Genomic DNA, 14,863 nt, shown 5'->3' with positions numbered 1-14,863 from the left:
ACCCAGATGCAAAATGAATGGCTAAACCGACGCAGGGAACCAATCCCATTCCAAAGGGGCGGGTCCTTCCTCGTCTCCTCCTCCCCGCTCCTCTCCGCGCAGACCCGACGTGTTAAGGTAACAATCCTACTAATTTCCGCACCTAAGTGAGGCCTGAGTCTAGGGACTGGCGCCAATGCAGTATTTGCTTTCGCCGCTGCTGTTTGCTCTCAGAACTCCAGCCGGTCTAGTGGAAGGGGTGAAGAGGAGTGAGATCCACAACGAATCCTCCTTTTCAGTAAAGAGCCCATGGGAAGTGGAGTTGCAGTAGGAGCTTTAGATCTGGCACAAGAGTTACCCTACCTGAAACACCCAGGAGGGCTGAGCTTGATGCACAGGTGACTGTGGGACCTGACCAGGCGAGGCGCTAAATTTAGTGTACCCTTGGGGGATGGGTTCTTTGCCACGCCTCCCATCCCCCCCAAGGCCTCCAGTTCATCCCCCTACAAAAGTCATTATTGAGCTCTAGGTGAAAGAAAAAAAAAAAACCCAAAACTTTTAAAAACCACAAGATGGTTTACGGTATCTTAGGAGAAGACAGCCCAGGGGCAAGGGATGATGAAAATCACCTGTTTGTAGCTTTCTGTAAGAATTGATAATCTTCCTCATAATATCAGAGAAGTAATTCAAGTGCCACTTGCAAACACCTAATCCTCTGACTAAAGCAAAATGTAATCCTGTGAAACCACAGAAATAGCTTTCCTAGAAAGTTATTATTGTGAGATATGATGGAAGTTTCTAAATGTGTCTTATACATACATTTAAAAAAGTATTGTAGCCGGGGCGCTGGGGCGCAGGAATGCCTGGCTTCAGGGGTCCCAAACAGCCCAGATGTGGCCACTAGCCGCTGACAAATTCCAAAGGCAGAGAAACGAAAAAATGGATTTATTTTGGTTAGGCCAAGACAGGGAAGATGGTGCGCTAGCATCTCAAAAGACTGCCTCCAAGGTATTGAAAATATTTCCAGGTTTAGATGAGAAAAATATGGAACTAAGATCGGTGGGTACATGCAGGTGGGCGGTAAAGGTCAGGACGGTCACGGCCTTGGGGTCAGTCAGGTCCTCAAGGCTCAAGAGGGTAGTTTTGTCCCATCAGGGATGCTTTGCCCTCAGAGAAATTTAGAAAGTCCAGACACTACAGATGGATGACACCCAGGATCCAGTGCCCAGGGCTGCATAGGGCTCCCTGCAGGAAGCCTGCTTCTCCCTCTGCCTATGTCTCTGTGTGTCTCTGATGAATAAATAAATAAAATATATTTTTTAAAGTAAAGTGTACTTGCACATGTATCATCTCCTTTCATGGCAAATAAACCCAATAAAGATTTTTGTATCTGTAACAAAAACATAATGTCAAAAATGACTATTTACATTTTGGCCTCTGGGTTCTCTACTCACTTTGATCATTGTTATTTAAGACATGTCTAGGCAGGTAACCATTTGAATAGTAACCTTCTGTGGGTGGCTGTTATTTCTCTGAAGCAGGAACCAATTTGGTTCGCCAGTGTTGTACAATACATGGAACTCCTTTTAAAATAGTCTCTGTGTTAATAATGGTGGATTAGGAGTGTGGCTTATATATGATGTCCATTTTTCTACTTATTAACATGTTCATTTCTTCCACACACATATGGAACTTCTTCACGTGGGTAGGCTTTTATTGTGTTCCTGGTGTATCAGTGAATTGATTTCAACTACCATGTTCTGGTGCCTACTGTATGAGGGCATTGTATGCTGTGAAGAAGATACTCCTTGTCTTTGGAAAGTTTATAATACAGTGGGGGAGATGACACAGAAAAAGAACTACATGACAAAGGCCAACATAATAAATGTATCAAGAAAGTTCTATGAGACCACAGAAAGAAGTTAGTTCCAACTGAGTGGATCAGGGAGAGGACATGGTATTTGGGTTGTCACATGAAAGGTCAGATTTCAATAGGAAGAAGTTGAAGGTTGTGGGAGGAGATGTGTGACTATTTAGGCCAGGGAAACAGTACACCAAGTAGGAGAAGTACGCTGTAGGAATCTGCTCGTAATCCCTCAACTCCTCTGACTAATGGCCAAAGTGAGCAAAATTTTGGGAGCTAGAAAATCTTCAGGGATATTTTCAAGGATATATTCATGGTTATATTCAGGGATTAGTAAATGATCTGTTTTGGCTTAAATAGACATTCACAATAAGGGCAATATTGGAGGTACAATAATAAAGAGATTGAAAAACATTGGGCTAGCTCATAGGATTTATAAAAAGAGTACATAAGGCTGTGGGGCACCTGGGTGGTTCAGCAGTTGAGCATCTGCCTTTGGCTCAGGGTGTGATCCCGGGGTCCTGGGATAAAGTCCCGCATCGGGCCCCCACAGGAAACCTGCTTCTCCTTCTGCCTGTGTCTCTGCCTCTCTCTGTGTGTCTATCATGAATAAATAAAATCATATATATATATATATCTGTGACATGACGATGAATGCCATGCCCAGGAACCTGGACTCTATTGTGTGAGGGTAATGAGAAGTCAAGAAAGGATTTTTGTTTGTTTGTTTTGTTTTTTTAATTTTGTTTGTTTTATTTATTTATTTGAGAGAGAGCGAGAGCTTGAGCAGGGGTGTGCTGGGAGAGGCAAAGGGAGAAACAGACTCCCCACTGAGCAGAAAGCCTGATTCCCAGCTCAAACCCAGGACCCTGGTATCATGACCTGAGCTGAAGACAGATGCTTAACCTAGTGAGCTGCCCAAGCACCCCCAAGATAGAGGATGACAATGGTAGAGCTGAAACTGAACACTGGGGAGATTACTCTGGTAGCAGCAGGTGAAGAAGTGTAGAGTGAGGATTGTGCCAAGGACCCCATGGTGCTGGATCACTGATACAGGAGAAAGGGGGGAGAGAAACTGAATCAAAGTGGACATGGGAATACAAGAGGAGTGGAATCCAAAGACATTGAGTGGGGGCACCTGGCTCGGTCAGTAAAACGTGCAACTCTTTTTTTTTTTTTTAATATTTTATTTGTTTATTCATGAGACGCTGAGAGAGAGGCAGAAACATAGACAGAGGGAGAAGCAGGCTCCCTGAGGGGAGAGCAATGCAGGACTTGATCCCTGGACCCCAGGATCATGACCTGAGTCAATGGCAGATGCTTAACCCCTTAGCCACCCAGGTCTCCAGTATGTAACTCTTGATCTTGGGGTTGTTTGAGCCCCACATTGGGTATAGAGATTACTTAAAAATAAAATCTTAAAAAAAAAGACATTGTACTTGGAAACTCATTGGATATGAAGATTAAGAAAGAAGGAATCACAAAGATGATGTAAGATTTCAAGAGAAGTGTCTGAAAGGAGAGTAGTCTCTTTGATGATAGGAGAAGCATGTTTGTAAAAATATCAGTTTAGTTTTAAACATAAAGAGTTTAAGGTAACCTGCAATTTGTCCACACAAGGAAAAAAGTTGGGACTGGGAGTTCTTGAAAAACGGATGGAGAAGTAGATTTGGAAGTCATCTGCTCAGATATGACTGGCAAAATCCTGTGGCCAAATAAGATGGCCATAGCAAAGGGAAGACAGAGAAGAAAGGCTGAGGCCAGAACTTGAGTGACCGCATCAGACGTGAGCATCAAGACAGGCTTCTGCCCAGGACTGCAGCACAGCGGGGCATGCTATTGGGGATTTTCTATACTGACATTCTACTTGAAACATCTGCAAGACATTAGGGGTCACCCTGGAACCAGACAGGTGGTTTCTGTAGGGCTAGAAGCCCAGTGCTTTTGGAGTAAAATTCATTTTCAAAGGATTATTTCATGAGCTCATTCTCTCAGCAACAAGCACCCATTTTCAATCTAGTATTGGTACCTGGCAAGCTCCCACCCCACCTTGCAACTGGAGAGATAACTCATCAGTTTGGTTTTTAATAGCAACATCTGGATAGGTAGCAATAATCTTTAGAAATCTGTTTTCTCTGTGAGATTTCTCTTCATGTCTTTTGCCCATTTCATGATTGGATTGTTTGTTTCTTTGCGGTTGAGTTTAATAAGTTCTTTATAGATTTTGGAAACTAGCCCTTTATCTGATAGGTCATTTGCAAATATCTTCTCCCATTCTTTAGGTTGTCTTTTAGTTTTGTTGACTGTATCCTTTGCTGTGCAAAAGCTTCTTATCTTGATGAAGTCCCAATAGTTCATTTTTGCTTTTGTTTCTTTTGCCTTCGTGGATGTATCTTGCAAGAAGTTTCTGTGGCCGAGTTCGAAAAGGGTGTTGCCTGTGTTCTTCTCTAGGATTTTGATGGAATCTTGTCTCACATTAGATCTTTCATCCATTTTGAGTTTATCTTTGTATCTGCTGCAAGAGAGTGGTCTAGTTTCATTCTTCTGCATGTGGATGTCCAGTTTTCCCAGCACCATTTATTGAAGAGACTGTCTTTCTTCCAGTGGATAGTCTTTCCTGCTTTATCGAATATTAGTTGACCATAAAGTTGAGGGTCCACTTCTGGCTTCTCTATTCTGTTCCATTGATCTATGTGTCTGTTTTTGTGCCAGTACCACACTGTCTTGATGACCACAGCTTTGTAGTACAACCTGAAATCTGGCATTGTGATGCCCCCAGCTATGGTTTCTTTTTTAAAATTCCCCTGGCTATTCGGGGTCTTTTCTGATTCCACACAAATCTTAAAATAATTTGTTGTAACTCTCTGAAGAAAGTCCATGGTATTTTGATAGGGATTGCATTAAACGTGTAAATTGCCCTGGGTAACATTGACATTTTCACAATATTAATTCTGCCAATCCATGAGCATGGAATATTTTTCCATCTCTTTGTGTCTTCCTCAATTTCTTTCAGAAGTGTTCTATAGTTTTTAGGGTATAGATCCTTTACCTCTTTGGTTAGGTTTATTCCTAGGTATCTTATGCTTTTGGGCGCAATTGTAAATGGGATTGACTCCTTAATTTCCCTTTCTTCAGTCTCATTGTTAGTGTATAGAAATGCCATTGATTTCTGGGCATTGATTTTGTATCCTGCCACGCTACCAAATTGCTGTATGAGTTCTAGCAATCTTGGGGTGGAGGCTTTTGGGTCTTCTATGTAGAGTATCATGTCATCAGCAAAGAGGGAGAGTTTGACTTCTTCTTTGCCAATTTGAATGCCTTTAATGTCTTTTTGTTGTCTGATTGCTGAGGTGAGGACTTCCAGTACTATGTTGAATAGCAATGGTGAGAGTGGACATCCCTGTCTTGTTCCTGACCTTAGGGGAAAGGCTCCCAGTGCTTCCCCACTGAGGATGATATTTGCTGTGGGCTTTTCGTAGATGGCTTTTAAGATGTCGAGGAAAGTTCCCTCTATCCTTACACTCTGAAGAGTTTTGATCAGGAATGGATGCTGTATTTTGTCAAATGCTTCCTCTGCATCTAATGAGAGGATCATATGGTTCTTGGTTTTTCTCTTGCTGATATGATGAATCACATTGATTGTTTTACATAGACATAGACATGGCCAACATGCATATGAGAAAATGCTCTGCATCACTTGCCATCAGGGAAATACAAATCAAAACCACAATGAGATACCACCTCACACCAGTGAGAATGGGGAACATTAACACGGCAGGAAACCACAAATGTTGGGGAGGATGCAGAGAAAAGGGAACCCTCTTACACTGTTGGTGGGAATGTGAACTGGTGCAGCCACTCTGGAAAACTGTATGGAGGTTCCTCAAAGAGTTAAAAATAGACCTGCCCTATGACCCAGCAATTGCACTGTTGGGGATTTACCCCAAAGATTCAGATGCAATGAAACGCCAGGACACCTGCACCCCGATGTTTCTAGCAGCAATGTCCACAATAGCCAAACTGTGGAAGGAGCCTCGGTGTCCATCGAAAGATGAATGGGTAAAGAAGATGTGGTCTATGTATACAATGGAATATTCCTCAGCCATTAGAAACGACAAATACCCACCATTTGCTTCAACGTGGATGGAACTGGAAGGTATTATGCTGAGTGAAGTAAGTCAATCGGAGAAGGACAAACATTGTATGTTCTCATTCATTTGGGGAATATAAACAATAGTGAAAGGGAATATAAGGGAAGGGAGAAGAAATATGGGAAATATCAGAAAGGTAGACAGAACATGAGAGACTCCTAACTCTGGGAAACGAACTAGGGGTGGTGGAAGGGGAGGAGGGCGGGGGGTGGTGGTGAATGGGTGACGGGCACTGAGGGGGGCACTTGACGGGATGAGCACTGGGTGTTATTCTGTATGTTGGTAAATTGAACACCAATGAAAAATAAATTTATTAAAAAAAAAAAAAGAAAAAAGAAATCTGTTTTCTCCAGCCTGATGGCCACATCTCCAGAAGGATCAGTTGTTTTTCTTCCCTAACAGTTGATGTAGCCAAGAGAACTGCTGATCACAAAGTGGACTGAATGTCTGAATGGTTGTCACCTGAAGTCACCTATGACTTGGGGAGGCCATTGAAAATCATCTCTGTAGAGCAGGGATCGGCTTTCCCACAGAGGTATCTTTCTGCTCTTCCCACAACAGGCTATGGGGTGAGTTTGGGTGCTAGCTTTCAGTTAGACAAGCAAATACAAGTCAGCTTGAATGTAAGAGGTTGGTAACAGGCTTTTATTAGTAAACAAAGGATGTGAAACTCTGAGAAGGGAGTGCCCACAGTTGTTCCTTTCCATTCTCACTATTCTAATTGTTCAGTGAAGAGCTTTGCAAATTCAGGTAGAAAACCTTTTTTTTTTTTTTTTTTTTTTGGTTACCCCTGAGGCATCAGATCTGAACCCACAATGATCAGCAGATTCACCTACCTGAACAGTAGTTGTTTTGTTTGTTTTTGTTTTTCTACAAAAGCAAGGATAGCAGTAGAACCAACTTTGTAAGATTATTATAGAAATTCACTGAGATGACATACATCATACAGGTAACAAGGTGAGTGCTCAGTAAATAGTAGCTATTAATAATACTATTTACACACAGAACTGTTTTAAAAGTAACATTTTCTCTGACTACAGAAGTATGACTTTACTCAGGTTTGGGAATAACTGAAAAATAAAATGCAAGAGTCAAACAGATGGAAATAAGAATCTCAGCTTTGGGGTGGCTGGGTGGCTCAGTTGATTGAGTGTGTCTGACTCTTGATTTCGGCTCAGGTCCTGAGATCAAGCCCTGCACTGGGCTCTGGGCTCAGTGGAGAGTCTGCTTGAGATTCTGTCTCCTTCTCTTTCTGCCCCTACCCCTGCCTGTGCATGCACACATTCTCTCTCTCTCAAATAAGTAAATAAATAAAATCTTAAAACAAAACAAAACAAAACCTCAACTTTATTACTGGTAAATTAACAGAAAAATATAACTGTAGAGTTTATTTCATAAATGTGAAAATATTTTAATATTGACATGTTTTCAAAAGAAGAACATCACATCATTAAAGCTTTTTGATGAAATTTGAGACCACCTTTGGATAGAACCAAATTAAGTTAAATTTTTGGCCCTAATATTTTAGAATTAGAAGCATATATCCTTGGTATGGGAAGGAATGTCTGTGCCTGGCAATTTCAATATCATAATTAGTGGTAAATCAATTAAGTGGAAACAAATCAAAGACACTGTTATTTCCTGTGTTATATAACATTGTTCCGGTAGTTCTACTTGGTACAATAAAGGAAGAAGAGTAATGAGTATAACACTCAGAAAAGAAAAAAACTGACCATAGATGATGATTTTTCTCCTTACAAAAATCCCAAGGAAATCCATCTAAAAACTGCTAGAACTAAAAAGAGAATGCAGATGACTGTACTGATTCATTCCACAGATGTTTATGGAATGTCTAGTATGTGTTTGACAGTGCTTTAGATACCACATATACAGTGTTAGGATAAAGTGTTGGCCTTCAAGAACATTACATTCTAATGGGCAGAGGGAAAAAAAAATAAGAAACAAGTTAACATAAATTTGGAGTGTGATAGGTGAACCAAAATAATAGGGTGGTGGATGGAAAGGGTGGAGGGGGTCATGGCTCTGGCAAAGGCTTGAGTGAGTGCTATGTGAGCTGAAACCTGAGATCTCAGAAGCCAGACAGGAGAAGAACTAGGAAAATAACATACTAGGACATAACAATATGTCCTTTGAGGACATATACATATATCCTCAAAGGAACTTAAATTTGAAAAAATAAAAATGGGTAAAATGTAGACTTACCTATTTACAAAGTGTTTTGAACCTACCTCATCTTTGGGCAAGAAATAATCCCCTAAATTCCCTGCCCCAGGCAGTGCGGCTCTATGGCTAAAGGCACTTAGTATTTGCTCAGCCTGCTGTGTCCAGCCGCATGCCAAATGCTGGAAACACAGAGGTACAAAGACAAACAATGTCTCAGTCCTCATGGAGTTTGCGTTCCTGGAGACAGTATATAAGTAAATAAATAAAAGATTTACCAACTATGATAAGTGCTATGAAAAACATTAACCAGAGTGATGTGAGGGAGAGCAACTTTGGGGAGGAGTGGACTACCTTCCATGGGGCAGTCGAGATGGCCACCCTGAACATTGATTTTGTAATTGGAGATCTGAAGGGTATCATGAATCCACCCTTGGTAAGAGCCATGGGAAGGGCTTTCCAAGCAGAGGCAAGTGCAAAATGTTGAGGCAGGAGAGATATTGACAGCCTGGGGTGATATCTCTGGACATCATGGTAAATGGGAGTGTAGGGAGGGGAGGGAAAGTTGGAGAGATAGACATGGGCCTGGTAATATAAGCAAGTCAGGTTACGGCAATGGACTTTAGATCTTATTCAAAGAACATGGGCTGGGAGTCAGGAGTCCTTGGTTCCAACTCTGTTTACACATTTTACTAGTTGTGTGATCTTGGGTGGTTATGTCACACTTCCTTATCTGTGAAGTAAGAGTAGTAATTGTACCCACTTCACAAGGTTGTGGAACTAAATGTGATAAAGTATGTAAAGTGCTTAGCACACAGTAAGCTCTAATGAAATAATGTGGGAGACAGAGACAGGGAGAGGCCGAGACAGAGACAGACAGGCAGGTGGCTGGTTGGATTCTATTGTTTCCTCCTCATACCTGGCCAGCTTCAGGATAAGAAGAGATTTCCAGATACTATCTCTCCTCTCTGCTTTCAGGATGGAGGAAATCTTACCTGTGGGTAGAACTCACCTCAAATCATTTGAGATATAAGGATTAAAATTGTTTTGAATTGGAAATATAGCATGATGATACCAAAGTACTTAAAAAGAAAAAAGATATTTATAATCCTACCACAAGGGGTATTTTTTCATGTTTGCATGTCTTCCTAAAGTTCTTGCCCGTGTGTGTGTGTGTGTGTGTGTGTGTGTATAGAGTTCATAACTCTGTGTGTGTGTATCATCTATCTATCTATCTATCTATCTATCTATCTATCTATCTATCTATATTTATAACTCAATTGCAGTCAGTGTACATTTTGATAAAGGCTTTTAATATTGTTACTGAAAGATCTCTGTAGAAGATGATTTCACAATCTAGTGGAATCAAAAAACAATTTTGAAGATTCTTTGTGAACTTTAAAGTGTTTTACAGAAAAAAATTATTAATATTTCTTGTAATACTTCAGTAATCTCAGTAATCAGTTCTGGCAGGCAGTTTACAGTACTCATTCTTTGGAAATTTTTACAATTTTGCCTACCTCCAATGTGGTTGCTTTTCCTTTCACAAGAAAGTACCCTTCCATTAACAATTCCTGAGTACACATTGAGGGACATCTGGAAAATAAATATTTTTCATTTGTTGTTAGGAAATCTTCTCACCAGTAGAGGAAGCAGGGTAAGTGAGATGATTATGGGATGGATGCTTTGATAACTACTGCCAGCTCTGGGGGAAAGCATGCTATCCCAACTCTCAGTAGATTTAGTTTTACTTGATTTTTTAAAAAAGATTTTATTAAAAAAAAAAAAAGATTTTATTTATTTATTTGAGAGATAAAGCAAGCAAGAATGAGAGTACAAGTAGGGGTGGCGGGGGCAGGAGACAGAGGGAGAGGGAGAAGCAGACTCTTGTCTGAGCAGGGAGCCAAATGCAGGGCTTGATTCCAGTACCCTGAGACCATGACCTGAGCTGAAGGCAAATGCTTCACCAACTGAGCCACCCAGGTGCTTCTTTATTTTATTTTTTTAAGGTTTTTAAAATTTTATTTGAGAGAGGGAGAGAGAGCAGGGGTGGAGGGACAGAAGAGAGAGAGAGAGAAATCCAAGCAGACTCTATGCTGAACACAGAACCGGACATGGGGCCAGGCATGGGGTTTGATCCCAAGGCCCCAAGACCATGACCTCTGAGACCACGACCTGAGCCAAAATCAAGAGTCAGGTGTTCAACCAGTTTCACCACCCATGCACCCCTCTCAGTAGATCTTAAAAAATTCTCAGTGACTCACTTCTTCAAAATCATAGGCTTGTATTTGTTTGCTTCTATAGTACTAATCTATCAAACTTGATTTTACTCTTCCAGTCCAGGAGATTGCTATCTGGGGAACACGGGGAAAAAGAGGAGGTGAGAAGAGAAGACCCATTTTTATATGTTCCCTGCTATACTGCATGGAGAGGTGGGGGAAAGTGGGATAAGAAGAGTGAGGAATATGAAGAATCCCGAATCCCACCCCGGAGACTGCCCCACCCCCACCCCCCACCCCCGGGGCTGCGCCCTCCGCCCCTAGCCCTCCGGGCCCAGGGACCGCAGTGGCTGGACCAACCCAGGACCGGGGCGCCTGGGCCTCTCTCGGTTCCCCGCTGTTGGGGGGAAGATGGGGCTTCCCCTCACCACACCTGTGGCTATTCCCACATCCCCTTGAGTATCCCAGGAAAAATAAAACGGCAGAACTGAAAAAAAAAAAAAAAAAAAAAAAGGAAGAATGAGAAAAAAAAAGGAAAAGTGAGGGAAGATTCTAAAAGATTTATTTATTTATTCATTCATGATAGACATATATACAGAGAGAGGCAGAGACACAGGCAGAGGGAGAAGCAGGCTCCACGCAGGGAACCCGACGCGGGACCCGATCCTGGGACTCCAGGATCATGCCCCAGGCCAAAGGCAGGCGCCGAACTGCTGAGCCACCCAGGGATTCCCCGGGAAGATTCTAATACAGAGGACTGATCTTGGTGTCTTCCAAGCTTCAAAGAAATGTCTATCAGAATGAAATGAATGATATCGAAAATTACATTTCCTTCCCCAGCGACTGGTGCATAACAGCCTCTTTGCAACCTCTAATTAAGTGGACCATTATGGTTAATTAATATATCACTTATATCGAATCAAATGTTGACTCAGACCAAACTGGAAGTTTTTTTCAAAATCTACACATTTTATGGAACAGAATAGAAAACCCACAAATAAGTCCACAATTTTATGGTCAATAAATCTTGGACAAAGGAGGAATGAATATCCGATTGAAGAGATAGCCTCTTCAATGAATGGTGTTGGGAAAACTGGACAGCAACATGCAAAAGAATGAAACTGGACCACTTTCTTAAACCATACACAAAATAAACTCAAAATGGATTAAAGACCTAAGTGTGAGACTTGAAACCATAAATGTTGGTTATAGAAACATCCTTCTAGATATGTCTCCTGAGGCAAGGGAAACAAGAGCAAAAAAACAAAAAAAAAACAAAAAAAACAAAAAACAAAAAAACAAACAAACAAACAAAAAAACCCTGTTGGGACTAAATCAAAATAAAAAGCTTCTGCACAGCAAAGGAAACAATCAACAAAACTAAAGACAACTTACTGAATGGGAGAAGATATTTGCAAATGACATATCCAATAAAGGGTCAACATAAAGAACTTCTACAACTGAACACCCAAAAAATGAATGACCTAATTAAAAAATGAGTAGAAGACATTTCTCCAAAGAAGACATCCAGATGGCCAACAGACAGGTGAAAAAATGCTCAACATCACTCATCATCAGGGAAATGCATATCAAAACCACAATTAGATCTCACTTTACATCTGTCAGAATGGCTAAAACAAAAAAACACAAGAAACAACAAGTGATGGAATGGATGTGGAGAAAAGGGAACCCTCATGCACTAGTGATGGGAATGCAAACTGCTGCACTCATTGTTGAAAACAGTCTGGAGGTTCCTCAAGAAGCTAAAAATAGAATTACCTTATGATCCAGTAATTGCAAGACTATTTACTCCCAAAAAAAAAAAATTCAAAGGGATACATGCATCTCTATGTTTATAACAATATTATTCACAATACCTGAAGTATGGAAGCAGCTCAAGTGTCCATTGATAGATGATGTCTATTTATATATATATATATAAATATAAATATATACATTTTTACATATGAATAATTGACTATTACTCAGCCATAAAAAGGAACAAAATACTGCCGTTTGCAATGATATGGATGGACCTAGAGGGTATTATGCTAAGTGAAATAAGTCAGAGAAAGACAAATACCATATGATATCATTCATATGCGGAATTTAAAAAACAAAGCAAACAAGTAAAGAGAAAAACGAGAGAGAGACAAACTAAGAAACAGACTTTAGCTATAGAAAACACACTGATGGTCACCAGAGGGGAGTTGATGGGTGACGGGGGGAAGCAAGTGATGGGGATGAAAGAGTGCACTTACCACGATGAGCACTGGGTAATGTATAGAATCGTTGAATCACTATGCTGTGCACCTGAAACTAATATAACACTGTATGTTAACTATACTGGAATTAGAATTTAAAACTCGGGGCAGCCCGGGTGGCTCAGCGGTTTAGCACCGCCTTCCTGGAGACCCGGGATGGAGTCCTGAGTCGGGCTCCTTGCACGGGGCCTGCTTCTCCCTCTACCTGTGTCTCTGCCTCTCTCTCTCTTTCTCTCTGTGTGTCTCCCATGAATAAATAAATAAAAATCTTTTAAAAAATTTAAACTCAATTTTTAAAAATATGTGCATTTAAAGAATTCATTCATATATTTGGAAGTTTTTCTTTTTGATGAGAAAAACCTGTATTTTTTTTAAAGATTTTATTTATTTATTCATGAGATACACAGAGAGGGGGAGCGAGAGGCATAGACACAAGCAGAGGGAGAAGCAGGCTCCACGCAGGAAGCCCAATGCGGGACTCGATCCGGGGACTCCAGGATCATGCCTCCCGCCAAAGGCAGGCGATAAACCGCTGAGCACCCAGGGATCCCAAAAACCCTGTATTCTAAACTAGATACAATTGTCATCTTATTTATGTGACTAGCTCAGTACCAAGATTGCAATTCTTTAAAACTTGTGATACAAGCAGGCAAATTTCCATTAAATAGAATTTGATAATTTCATTTCTTATTCCTAAATTCTTAACTAGAACCAACCTAGTGTCTGACTGGAAGAGTTGGTGCAGAGCTAACTAATCGAGTCTTCCCTAACTTAACCTCTGTAACTTAATTTGGGTGTATTCTAAGTACTTTTTGGTTCTTTATTGCCTTTCCTAGTCATTTGTTCTAATTTATGCGGCATACTTCAAACAGGGCCTACACCACAGAAATTTCAGGACTTGAGCCTTTACCTTTGCCATGGTAACTGATTCTTTTCCTTGGCTATATTTGCTATTTTGCACATCAGAGATTTACTGTTTCTATAAACTGAATATTTATGCCACCACGACACTAGTATGTTGAAACCTAATCTTCAATGTGATGGTTTTGGGAAATGGGGCCTAAGGAGGTGATTAGGCCATGAGGATGGAGCCCTCTGAGAATGGGATTAGTGCTCCAGGAAAGAGACCCCAGGGAGGTCCCTAGGCCCTTCCATCTTGTGAGGACAGCGAGAAGACGGCTGTCTATAAACTAGGAAGTGTTTCTCACCAGACACTGAATCTGCTGACACTTGATCCTGGATCACCCAGCCTCCAGGACTGTGAGAAATAAATTTCTTGTTTATAGACCACCTAGTCTATGGTATCTTGTTTTAGCAGCCTAAACACACTGAGACAATTGTCAAGTGCCATGTTGGATGACAAGAACAATATTATCAAGTGACTTTGTACAGGGAAATGACCTGTAAGCTTCTAAATATGAGCAGTTGAAAGAACACAGAAAATCATTGCTGTGCATTCAGAAGCATGCTAAATCTTCTAGCTTGTGGATGGGAAAGAATGCCATAGTGTGGCTTCCTGCAATTAACAAAATATTCCTCCTGAAGGTAAAAATATGCCATATTTGCTTGTTGCCTCTAAGTTAGAATGTCTAACATAAGTATAATTGAGCAGAAATCAATATTCTCTTGGAATGGAGTAACTTCTAGCTCTTGTTAAAACTTGTTAAACTAATTATTGCGTAGATGAAAATACATCAGTGCTTTAATTAACACTGTAATACGAATAATCACATGATGACCTGTATCTTACTAGACATTCTTCTAGTCAAGGGGTTTACTAAAATAGACGATTTGAAACAGTGAATAGCATACTTCAACTAATTGCATGGGAAATAAAATGTGCTTAACATATGAAGAAATGCAAACTAGAATAGTATCCTCTGGATTGACTAAGAAATGGTCATGTAAATTTATGACCACACGAGGAACAATCCAAGCTTATAAACAACAATTTATATAATGACAGATGCCCTTCTACTTCTGGGCCCTTTTAAAAAACCTTAAGTACTGAAATTCAATCAATACTTTTTTTCTCAATGCTGTTTCCCCAAAATATAAAGAGTTCTCATAATTTTAAGTCTTTAAAAATGATAAATAGCAAAAGCTATGGAAACTTTATCTTTTTGCCAGAAGTGTAAATACTTGAATAGAAATGATGGATTATTTACATCTCTTTCCTATATTTTTTTAAGGCTGGTCTAACTG

This window comes from Vulpes lagopus, chromosome 10 (genome assembly GCF_018345385.1).
Source record: "Vulpes lagopus strain Blue_001 chromosome 10, ASM1834538v1, whole genome shotgun sequence".
Classification (NCBI taxonomy): Eukaryota; Metazoa; Chordata; class Mammalia; order Carnivora; family Canidae; genus Vulpes; species Vulpes lagopus.
The sequence above is the reverse complement of the archived record's forward strand: the minus strand, read 5'-3'. Positions refer to the sequence as shown.